This window comes from Sminthopsis crassicaudata, chromosome 4 (genome assembly GCF_048593235.1).
Source record: "Sminthopsis crassicaudata isolate SCR6 chromosome 4, ASM4859323v1, whole genome shotgun sequence".
Lineage (NCBI taxonomy): Eukaryota > Metazoa > Chordata > Mammalia > Dasyuromorphia > Dasyuridae > Sminthopsis > Sminthopsis crassicaudata.
The window spans coordinates 381,109,531-381,122,691 of NC_133620.1; the positions used below are offsets into that span (position 1 = coordinate 381,109,531).

Here is a 13,161-nt window from a genome sequence, read left to right on the forward strand (position 1 = left end):
CCATGAGTCAGGCATTGTGCTAAGTGCTTTACAAATATTATTTCATTTGATTAAACAAAAAGAAAACAAATAATATTTTAATAGTTGTCACTACATCATAATGTGTAAACTATATGGGACAACAAAACATACTCCTACCTTCATAAGATGGGGTTATATCTCTATTGAATCAAGTCTGGAAAAAAGTCCTTGATCAATTCAGATGTCTCTAAAAGGCATTAAATGAACCAGATTACATAGGAAGTGGGTCAGACTAATTGAGGAAGCTTGGTCATGCCTCAGTGGTTGCCTATAAAAGAGCCGACCATTACAGAACCAGAGATCTGAGGGAGTGTCTGGTGGTAGAGAAGAGAGAGAATTATCTCGGAGAAGCAGCTGTTTCAAAGGACAAAAGTCCAAGTTCTCATACTCTTCCCTTGTCCAAAGAAGATACTTCATGAACTTCAGAGACCCAGAGGCCAATTCTTTTTCCTTGGGAAAGCAATGATTGACAATAATGTCTGCATTAGGAATGTAGGAAAGACTGGACACGCTAAGGAAAGATAGATTTAAGACTCTATCAAAGAGCCCAGTAGAAAAAGCATCATAACTAAGTGGAATTTCATGAGTACCTACGAAGGAGAAGAAAGCACTTCTAGCAGCCATGTATGAGCCCACTTTTCCCTAGACCTTGCATGTACTTGTGGGAAAGTATCATAAATTTGTGGGGAGGGTAAACTGCCTTGTACAAACTACACCAACATAGGAAAAAAAATTTAAAAAGCTATTTCATTCTAACATCTTTGGATAATCATTATTTTTGATAGCTGTTGTTGACTTGTTTTAGTCATTTCCAATTCTCTGTGATTCCATTTGGGGTTTTCTTAGCAAAGATGCTGGAGTAGTTTTTCTTCCCCAGCTCATTTGACAGATGAGGAAACTGAGGCAGACAAGGTTGTCCAGGTTCCTACAGCTAGTAAGTGTCTGAGGCTGGATTTGACTTCCTGATTCTAGGCATTTCCTACATTGCACTGCCCAGCGGTCCAAATCATTAGGCAGGGTGACCATAAAGCACTCCAGTGAATGCAGGTGAGTGATAGCATTACAAAGAGCTTACTCCAGGGGATAATAGGGTTGTAATAATCAGATACTCTCTAGGACCCAACTTTCCAATGTGAATTGTGAGAAATCCTTCAGAGCAGCCCTATGCTTTTAGCAATAATAAAAAGCAGCTACTTTATCCACTCATGTAATAATCCACAGACCATTAAGAATAATAGAAAAATAATGATGAATCCCATGGCCCATTGAAAAAGATGAGAAAATAATAATAACATTTATATAGCACATTAAAGCTTAAAAACACTATTCTCTTGTCGACCCTGTGGGACAGATAGTACAGATGTCATTTTGCAGACTAAGAAACCAAGGCTCAAAGGGGTGAGGAACCAATTTAATAAGGGCCAGAATCAGGATTTGTATTTATAGCATCTAAGACTTGGATTTGGAAGCATCTCCAGAGGTCAAAACTAACAGAACAATTAATATATAATTAGTAAATATTTAACAAAACAAAAATACAATAAAACATATAATGTTGCATTTTACAACTGGTCTGCAGGCATTTTTATCTATGGATTATGGTTTCCTTTTCTAATTGAGTTAGATAACATTGATATCATTGCTTTACCACTAGTAAAAACATTGGGACCTCAGGTTAAATGACTTGCCCAAGGTCATATAGATAATGAGCAACTGAAGTGGGATTTTAACCTAGATTTCCTTACTCCAGAGTCTCTCTCTCTTTCTCTCTCTCTCTATATATATAAAATTTATTTACTTATTTATTTTTGCTGAGGCAATTGGGGTTAAGTGACTTGCCCAGGGTCACATAGCTAGGAAGTGTTCAGTGTCTGAGGCTAGATTTGAACTCAGGTCCACCTGACTTCAGGACTGGTGCTCTATCCACTATGCTAGCTGCACTAATATTCTTTCTATTGTATCACACTATACCTATAAATTGGACAGGGATTGAATTGAACTTGTCTTTTTTCCTTCCTTCTTTTTTACTCTAAGTTCAAGATCAGTTAGTTAGGGGACAATTTATTTATTAAGAAATTAAACCCAATTCATGTTCAACTGAAGATATTACCTGTGATATCACTGATCCTCTTTGAAAAGGAAATACAAGAAAAACAAGAATGAAGTGTTTATTAAGTGTCAGGCATTATCTAAGTGCTGGGGACACAAAGAAAGGAAAGAATTTTCCCTATTCTCAAGGAACTTACATTCTAATCAGGGAGGAAAAAAATGTAAATAAATAGGTATAAACATGATACCTATAGCATAGCTAGAAATTAACCTTAGAAGGGAAGATATCAGTATCTTATAGAAGATGTCATTTGAGCTGAATCTTGAAAGAAATCAGGGATTTTAAGGTTTGGAAGTGAGGAAGCACAGTGTTTCAGGCACAGGACATGGCAGACACACGGAGATGGGAAGGAGCTTTGTGTTGAACTTGGAGTTAGCCCTCCACTATACTTGGCAATATCCATTCTCAAGAGAATAGTTACTGTTTACCTAGTCTATTCTTTCTAAAAATGAGGTTGAAGAGGCATTAAATTAGGCAAATCTGATTTGTTTTCCCTTCCATAATTCTTCAGAAATTAATTATATGGTATGAGATTCTTGTGCATTTCAAGTGAGAATTTCTCTTCTATCCTAGACAAGGTACTTCATCTCTGCTTGTCTCAGTTACCTCACCTGTAAAAAGGGGATAATAATCACCTATCTCCCAGCCTTGTTGTGAGGGTCAATTGGCTGATATTTGTAAAACTTTTAGCACAGTGCTTGACACATAAGTGCTATATAAATGTTTATTCTCTCCTGTTTTTTTTTTTTTTTTTATCATTGTTCTTTGTATAATTTTCCCTTCCGTTGCTCTTCCTCTTTTCATCTTTTTTTTTTTTTTTTTTTTCCCCCCATAATTAGCCCTATTTCTTCTTCTCAACCTCTCATCTGTGCACTAAGTGTCTGCAGAGGGCAGGGGAGCACCCATTTGCATTTTCATCCTGTTCTAGAACACTCAGAAAAAGAAGGAGAAGCTATTTTCTCCATAACTATCACGTCCCACAGGATTGGGGGATCTGCACCTCTGTGTTACATTTGGAGCTGTTTTTCTTCACTCTCACACCCTGTTCTGATTCAGAGTTTATCTGCTTTTCCCTTAATCTCCTGAATCACCCTAGAAACTGTGGGTGGAGGGGAGTGAAAGAGGAAGGAAGAGAAAGGGGTGGAACCTGTGCATACTAGTTTAGAAGGTAGATGGAAGCAGCCGCTCATAGTTTCCAAACAAGCTGATTTTTGGTGACAGTCACTTTGATAAGTTTCCCTAAACTCATTGCACTTATATCAATTCTGGTGATCCTGCAAGAACCGGAGATGCTGAGACTCGCCAATACCTATCTTTTCTAACCATGCCCCCAGGGTTTTGCTGTTTTTGGCAAAGTCTTTACAGTGAGACAAATCTAGCTTCCAGTAAGGAGGGGAAAGCAGGACTCCATAAATTAATTCCAGCAAATAAGATTTTCTATTTTTTCTTCCCTTATTTCCCTTTAAACCCTAGGTTTTGCAATTTCTTTTCTCTTTCAAGATTTCTGTCATTAAACATTTATTTTGACCTAACATTACAGATATGTAAATATCAGCAGTAACTGTGATTTGTCCCTAAGTCTAAGATTAGCTTTGGGCCCCTCACACAACTAAATAAAATTCTGACTAGTTAAGAAAACATGACCAAGTGGGTAGAGAATTTATCTCTAAGCAGAGATTTAGATTCATCAAGATCTCAACTATCTAATACTATAAATTTCAGGACAGCTGCAGGTCTGTATTGGTAGAAGGAATTACTTTTCTGGCAATCCCTTATGCCAAAAAAGTCACAGATCTCCATAGACTCATATACAAATATGGATATGGATATATGAAGAGCAAGGGATTTTGCAGAGTGGGAAAAGAATTGACTTAAAGTTAATGGAATTAGCAAGAAATGAGTTCAAATCCTACCTTAGACATGTGACCTTGGAAAATTTCACTTAGCCTTGACAAAATGAGGGTAATAATAGAACTTCCCTCACAGAGTTGTTGTAAGGATGTTATTGTCCTTTGTTTTTAAAGTGAACCAATGACAACACAATGTTGGGGTAAAATAGTAGATGATGGTTAATATCTTGACTTGTGTATAAATTGGATTTGAGTAACGTAGAATTATATAAAATCTTCAGAATCATTAATGTCCAGTGACAATATAAAAATATGAGTGGAGATGGCCAGAGATGCAGATGGTCTTTGATGACTGACCAAACGCTAAGTACTCTGCTATCATCATATGGCTCTAGCCACCATCAGAGGTGTTGGAACAAATTGTTCTCCTCTCCATTTTGCCAGTGAATCCTTCACATATTTAGAATAGTCATCCCTCTAATGCACTGATGGATCTGAGGTCTGAGGTTACCTTAACCTGGTTTAGTCCATCTATCAAGATGGTTTACCAGGGTGTGGCTGTCGCACATGCTACAGCTTCTAGGAGCCACAGGTGAGAGTGGACTCCAAAGGTGGATGAACTGCCCTGAAAAGGGCTTGGCAAGATCTCACACCAGAGATGATCACCTTCCCCAAACACTCTTTATGCTCCAAAGTGCTATGTAATTTTATCTCGCAACTACTTTTATCTATTTATGTGTAGAAAAAATAGGTAGAACTTTAAGGTTTACAAAATGCTCTCTTGAAAATATCCTTTTGCAGTAGGGAGTAAAGTCTCAAGCTCATTTTAGAGATAAAACAACTGAGGCTTTATAGTGTAACTTGTAGAGATCGGCAGAATACATAGTAACAGAGCCAGAAACTCAAATTGATTTTTCCTGACTCCAGTATTCTTTCTGTAATAACACAACTTCCTCTTTCGTGTTATAATTAAGAATTTTCTCACAAGCTGAATTTTCCATTAAAAATAAAAACTGGATCAAAAATTAAGAAATACAAAAAGACATCCCATGCATGTCCCATTTCCCAAAGATCTAAAGCATGAATTTGAAAAGCTTCATGATATTTTTTTTGAAGCCCTGAACTTACATATCATTGTTTATTTCTTTGTATGGAACAGTTAAGCCAGCAGAAAACTAATGGAAGCAGATGGCTGGTCCTCAAAAGAAGTAAAAGATTCAAGAGAAAATGGTCAACCTGAGGTTTTTTCCTTTCTGAAACTAGACAGGTCAGAGGATTTTGAAATATAGATCTTCCCTGTGAAGAGAAGTAAAAATCATAAAGGTAAACTATATATATATATATCTCTCTATATATATATATATATATATATATATATATATATGAAAATTCTTTTTTTTTAAACAGGCCTAGCAAAAGGATAGCTCCAACCCACAACAGCCCAAGAAGATAAACTATAAAGAGACTTGTAAATTCAAAAAGTCTAATTATTAAAATAACTCCCATTTCTTTCAATGTAACATTTAAACATTTATTTTGTGTGAGACAAGAAAAAGTATATAGTATGTTATATGTAGTATACTGGACTTGGACATAGGAAGACCTGTATTCAAATCCTATCTCTGAAAATTACTAGAAATATGACTGCTGAAGTCACTTAATTTCTAGTCAGTCACTTAATTTCTAGTCCCTAGGATTTATCAAATAAGTCAGATGATTGGTCATTTGCTTTGGTGGAAGGAATTTCTATAGTAGGAGCTTTCTACATAATTCCTTCTTGCATTTGCATATATTTTAAGACATTGGAGAAAACATAAGCAAGGTGAGTCTCTATCATCCAGGGGTTTACATTATACAGAGAGGAGACAATACATACATAGATGGATAATTATATAGGGGGTTGATCAACATGATCAGTTTACAGAGAGTTAAACCTTTGAGAGTTTGAGAGTATGTCCCCGTGGAAGTTCTATGGATTAATTAGAGATAAATTGTTTGACTTGGGCTATTGTGAGTTGGGGTTACCTTTTGCATTAGTCCTATTAAAAAAAAAAAGAATTTTCATTAAAAGTTACCCTTTTTTCTCTTTGCCCTTTTTTTGTTTGTTTGTTTGTTTTTAAAGAGATCCCAGAGAGATGAACATAGGCAAGAAACCAGATAGCTAAGAACAGGCTTTGATTCCTTCAGGCTACCATTCATTGCATGTCCTCCCTGCCCTCTAGGACTAACCATTTACTCTAGCCCTAGAAATGGTTGTGTCACAGTCTAAGGAGTAGCAGCAACTGGTGCAGTATTGAGACCTCAGGATCCTGGAACCTAGCTTACAGTAAGTCCTAGGTAACCCCCAGGCCTAGCTGTAACCTCTGTAGGTCAAATACCAAATACCAAGTTTGGAACAAATTGGATTGGACTCCAAAGGTGGAGGATAGAGTGGGAAACAAAAATAGATATATTCTTTGCATATTTCTCCATTTCCACTTGTCTAAATCCTTCTTTTTCATTAAGGCTCATTTCTTCCACATAGTCTTCCTTGATGTCTCCTGAGGTAATAGAGCTTACATTTATCTAATGAAATTTTCAAGTTTTAATTTGGATTATTTGTTGGGTTCTTGTTTTATCTTCTCTATAAGTGGGTTGTGATGACCTAGAAGGAAGGAACTGGATCTTACTCAATGCTGTACACAGAGTGCCTTGATAGAACTTAGTAGAAATTTATTGAACTAAATATCACTTTGAAAAAAAAGGGTTATCTCTAAGATGAAGAATGCTGGGGAAGTTGTAAAGCTGATGCAAACATTGGAACTAGCTGTAAAGACTCCTCAGCAACCTCTAGAGGGGATTACAGTTTTCAGTTTTGACACCCTTAGAGGACCAGGGATGATCTACACTAATTCAGGTCTAAAACCAATCTGCTGGTTCTCCTGTGGACTAAGATAAAAACCCAACTCTTATTTGATTGGTTTAAGGCCAGAGTAGCCTCACTTAGTATGGGAGGCGCACTTGATGGGCAGAAAGGGTCTGGCCCTTAAATTTTGCTCCATTCCATCTAGAGAGCCTCACCTGCCCATCTGTCTGTCCAGATAAGCATGTGTCTGCATGTCAGTGCTTCACCTCCAGATGGGCTCCCTGTTTCTCATTTTTTCCCTTTTAAAATTCCAGAACCATGACGTGTCCTTCAGAAAAGAAGAATTATTTATGCCTGTGGCATAAATAAATCCAAGAATCATTTGCAATAACACCAAACACATACCTGCTTGACTGAGAGAACTCTGGGAATAAAGAAAAACAAAAACAAAACCCACACTGAATCAAACAATGAAATGAATTTGGTGAAGAACATTGATATCACGTCATTGAATTTGGAGAGAAAAAGGAAGAAAAAAAAAGATGAAGGATGATTTCCTGGACTGATCTGGTTTTAGTGGTTTTCTTTTTGTTGGGGTAGGTGACATGCCTATGGGCCTTCCTTTTTCTAAGAGCACTTAAAAAGGAAAAAAAAAATACATACCCCAGGCTCTCCCTGTGTGGGAGAGAAAAGAGACACACACAGCAATGGAGGTAAGCCAGTGGGAGTGTTTGGAGGACCACCAGGGCAAGAGACAAAGGTATGCAGGCAGAATGCTTTCATGTTGACTTCTTCTGTTCCAGGAACATTGCAGCTGCCAATCAATCTTGTCAGGGTTAATACAGGTTAATACAATTAGCACCCTTTGATTGAGAAGGAAACTAGATACCTAAAAGATGTTTTTGCCTAGCTCAGACTAACTCTCTGGCTTTTACTTTGTTTAAGATCCTGGGGTGAAAGGTGTTCTAGAAATGGAAAATAAATTAAAAAGTCAGGAATTTAGACCAAACTGCAAAATGGGGCAGGGATGACCTTGGGCCAAGCCATATACCTCCAAGGATCTTGGGAAATGCTTTCCTGAGCAGCTTTTTATTTCTCCTTACCTTCAATCTTACTCCCAACTTGTACCACCACCACTGCCACTACTTCCTAGGTTTAGTATGGGGTGTACGGGTTAAGTGTAAAAGAAGCATTCTGATTACTTTAAAAAACAAAAGGTACCTGATATTACCTTTACAAACAATTGCCTATTGGATGTATCTGGGTAGTTGACCATGCTCCGACTCTAAATGTTCTTGTCCAAAATAAACTTAGCCAGCACTCTTGCACTATTGCTATCACTATCGTTTTAACAAAGCCTTTTTTTATATCTTAGGCAAGGTTTGCTGAACTGAATTCAATTGAATTAAAAAAATAAATTTCAACCTACCCCTCAATCCACACAACCAGTAACTCTGAATTAGTAGGATCTGAATAAATGAAGTCTAAACTATATTCCCCTTGTCACAAAGCTCTCCTTTCTTTTGAGTAATTTTAGGTTGCTCAATTTTGGAAGAGCATAATATAAGCATAAACACAAAATTCACTGTTGTAGCCCTGTCGCACATATCACTATCACACATAATGTATTATATTATAGGGAGACAAATTGAAGGTGACTTGGGAATATCTTGAAATCCTGTCTCCTATCTCATTGTGCAATCCGTAGAAGAAGACACCATTAATCAGTCACTGCCATGGCTGAAAAGGAACAAGAAAGAAACCATCCAACCAAACATGTTGGTCCACTAACAACAGCTACTGGACTCACTGACAAAATATTAGGGCCAGGGAACATTAGGACCTTTTAACCTAATCCTCAGTAAAGCCTATATGTGTCAGAGTAAAATATAACAATATTTTTGTCTCTTAAAGAAATATCACACATTTCCACAGAAAGGTAGAGCTGAGAGGTACTTAGAGAATAACTGGGCTAATGCCCTTATGACAGATGTACCTAGGGAAAGGTTGGGAGTGGACAGAAGGGATTAAGCATTTATTAAGCCCCAACTATGTGCAAGACACTGTAGTAACAACAACTTTGGAAGACAGATATGATCACCATTTTACAACTGAAGAGACTGAGGCGGACAGAGAATAAGTGAGTTATCCAGGATCACTTAACTAGAAAGTATCTGAGGGCAGATTTGAATTCACGTCTACCCTGTTCCAGGCCCAACCTAGAATGTGCTACTTAGTTACCTAATGAAGAAACTATAACTCGCCCATGATTATGCAGCCAATTTATGCTAGGGGACTTCCCAGTCCAATGCTCTTTCCTCTACACTATGGTATCTTCCCTTCAAACTGAACCTAAGAGCAATTCTAGAATGCCTATTCTTCCTGGACCACCCAAGTCTTTTGCCATATTCTATATCTGCATAGGCTTGGTTGTTTTATGGGAGATTTGTATTTACATACTCCCTCTCTGCCAAGATGTTTAAAGGCATGGACTCGTATGAACTCATTGCCTTTTCTAATTCACAAACATGGATCATAAGCCTTTGAAATCATACATTTATAGGTAGAAAGAACCATAGAGATCATGTATCCCAACCCCCTCATTTTACAAGTGGGAAAACTGAGGCCCAGAGAAGTTAACTGATTTCACATGGAAAGTGAATAACTTGCATCCTAGATAAAAGAATAATCAGAGTTAGTGAAAGGGCAGTCCTACTGGAGGGTAGCTCATAGATCTACCATAATTTGACTATAAGAAGTTGATTTTTTTCCTGAGGCAATTGGGATTAAGTGACTTGCCCAGGGTCACACAGCTAAGAAGTATTAAGTATCTGAGACCAAATCTGAACTCAAGTCCTCCTGACTTCAGGGCTGGTCTTCAACCTATTACTCCAAATAGCTCCCCCTAAGTAGTCGATCTGAAAGCAGGACACCAATGCATCCAAATCTCTCACAGAACAAAACATAGCTTTATATTATGTGAGTTGCAATAAGGTTTGTTAATCATTCATGGAGGCTGCAAGCTTTTAGTGTGGATATGGCCATAAAGATGAGTGGAAGATAAGGAGAAGTAAAGATGCTCCCTTTGTGTCTCTCTTGGAAATCCTCATGGCCTGGTTGTCAGAGATGATGAATTTAAACTGAGGGAAATCCAAATGGATTTGACCTATTAGATTATTGTGCTTTTACCAAAGGTGCTATCTGCTCTGTACTAAATCAACAGAATATTAATAACCTCTTAAACAACACTTTAGGATTTATGAGCACTGTCCTTATAACAACCATGTGAAGTAGACAACACATTTTAATATTATTTCCCCCCCACGCTTTTTTTTTTTGGTCTAGACCTGTGATTGTGTAAACTCCTTCCATTTATGCAGGTTAACAACTCATTTGTAACTTAGAGACTCACAGAGATGCCTGGGAGCCCTGAGAAGTTAGTAGCAATAATAACAACTGACATTTACATATTATTTTAATGCTTGCAAGACACTTTGCTTGCATTAACTCCTTTAATTTAATGTATAATAGATACACAAGCAGTATATATCAGAGGCAGCACTTGGAGCCAGTCTTCTTAACTCTGAAGTATGCTTTCTACAAATTACATTAGACTCCCTCTCATTTAATAAACACCACTTTAGAAATGGTGCAACAGAGGTGTTCAATAGAAAGAAAAGATAAAAGCTTAGAGAAATCCTCATGGATAATGACTGAATTATGTCTTTTGTTAGTGTTAGGGCTTTGACAGGCCTTTACTGATTGTAGAACAATCACAGCACTCTACATTGAGAAGTTTGGGAAAGTTCCCAAGAAATCTGAGAAAACCTAATAGAAAATAATTTATCTATATCATCTATATCTGCAGCTGTATCTGTAGCTATAGTTAGATATTTCTCCTTTTAACATTTTGGTAAATTCCTGTGTGAATAACTTAATTGTATCTACTGCCTGATTATTCTTGGGAAAGACATTTATGTGGGTTCATGAGCTATAGAATTAGAAGTAGTCACCCATAGGGTACCCTAAAATCTAAAATAGCAGTCACTCTCTGAGGAACCAACCCACCCCTGAAATGTGCCATTGTGAGAGTATATGCCAAGTAATATGCTGCAAATGTATTTACTCAGAGACTTTTAGTCCTGTTTGAAGATTTTAAATTGAGAGAGAAGATTGACCATATTTCTATCAAGTCAGACGCCACACAGTTCTAAAAGAGGAAAAAGAATACCAGCTCAGAGGACAAGAACTTTTCAGGAAATAAAATCCAAGAAGAATGGCAACAAAAAAACAAATGATCTAAGAAAAGTATAGGTAAACTAGAGATCTGAAAACAAAAAGTAATTTAATCTCATTGATGAAGTATATGACTTTCGATTAAATATGGTTATGGAAGGAAATGCCTTATTTAAAAGGAAAAGATTAGATTAAAAGGCAGCAGAATAGCATTGATTATATATAAAATTGCATTTGGGTGAAGGGAAGAGGAGAAATTGATCAATAGATTTGGATCAATTGATTTTTTCCCAGTTTAGCAGTTGAAATTACAGAAAGGGGCTAATAAAAGAAACAGGGCAACTGACTCTAGGCCTGGAGTTGAGAAGACCTCAGTTCAAATCTAGGCTCAGATACTTATTAGCTGTGTGAACCTGGACAAATGACTTAACCCTATCTACCTCAGTTTTCCCATCTATAAAATGGCAAACCACTCCATTATCTTTACCAAGAAAACTTCCAAAGGAGGTCACAAGAGTTGGACATGACTATAATGACTGAACAAAGAGAGACAATTAAACCTCCTCTTGAGTTCAATGCTTTCTCTCTGATATTATCATCCATCTAATCTTTATATACTTTGTATTTACATAGTTCATAGAGCTGTTCCATTTTTATATAATTTATTTCTTTTAAATATGGAATATCATTTTAGAGTACTGGATTTGGAAGCACAGGGTCTGAGTTTAAATTCATACTTTGTCGTTTACTAGCTATGTGACTCTAGGGAAGCAATTAAATATCACTAGGCCTTAGTTTCCTCATTTATAAAATAAAGAGTTGGATGAAATGATCTTGAAAAATCCTTCCAGTTTTAAATCTGTGATCCTATGATTTAAGGCCATGTTCTATTAATGGATTGAATCCAGAAGTATGCTAGGCCCAGCTTGAACTGGTTGTTGAGAACTGATTGTTAAATTTGCAATATGATTATTTATATCTTGGAAATCAGGAAAGGTTACAAATCAAGGCTTGATTTATTGTTTTGTTATTATCTAGAACAAAGAAAATGATGGAGAAATTGTTAATAAAGCAGATTTAACTTAAAAGAGTATAGTGTGAACTTTTTTTCCAGGAAGAACTGATTGTTAAAAATTTACCAGTACACTCCTGGTTACATTCTATTAAATTTATTGTTTTGTTGATTATGTCGACCTAAGAAAGTGATGGAGAAATTGTTAATAAAGTGAATTTAACTTAAAAGAGTATAGTATAAACTTTTTTCACAAAGAACTGATTGTTAAACATTTACCAACACACTCCTGGTTATGTTCCATTGAATCCCAATACATAGGAAACTTTTTTTTACCTGCTTCCTGTTTAATTTATCATTTTTGTTTGTTCTTTATTCATATCCTCCACATTTATATATAGACATCAGAGGTCACCAGTATATTCTATAAATTTTTTCTTATGAATTATTAAACACATTCACTGTTCTTCATCTCACATTGTTGCCTTTATGAGGAATCTTTTATTCATTCTCAAATTACTTGGCCAAGCTTGAAGAATTAAAACTTCAGTCGAACTCTATTGCTTTCCTTCAGCCCAGGCTTCAGCTTAATCCCTTTATCTATATCACCTGGATGTATATATATATATATATATATATATATATCTGCTGAAATAGATTTTGAATAGCTCAGCAAAAGCTAGTACACCCTCTTAACTATTCCCAGATAGGACTTTCTTTGCCACGGGACAGGAAGGTTGCTACCAAGAGAAGAATAACACTCTCTAATAAAGATTTGTTCATTTGGATCTCCAAACTTGCAGGTATTACAGTAGATCAATGTCTTTCTTCCCTGTTGTCTGTAGAAAACAAAAGGTATTCATCAAGCTACATAATGGTTAATCAGTTGTAAAGTGGTCCTGGTGCAGAACGCAAGGAGTCCAGGATGTGGGCTGTCTGTGGGTACATGTAAACTTTCTCTGTGCCTGGAGCCTGTGTAAGGATGGCTGCCCTTACATCTCTGTGCTGGATAAAGAAGGATGCTACTTCAATGAGAGACACTCTGTCGACATTAAAATTGCATGTCACTGGACACTTGGTGGTGGTC

The 13,161-nt window shown here is 36.7% G+C and overlaps 1 long non-coding RNA gene across 1 annotated transcript in view; it reads left to right on the plus strand.

Annotated features, from left to right (window-relative positions):
* The window catches only part of LOC141539510 (uncharacterized), a 19,975-nt gene extending 7,669 nt beyond the window's left edge, over window positions 1–12,306 (plus strand). Inside the window, exons 3-4 of the long non-coding RNA XR_012481310.1 lie at window positions 5,141–5,304; window positions 7,141–12,306. This is a non-coding gene — a long non-coding RNA (uncharacterized LOC141539510). The remainder of the gene's footprint in view (window positions 1–5,140; window positions 5,305–7,140) is intronic.
* Window positions 12,307–13,161: the final 855 nt, after the last annotated feature.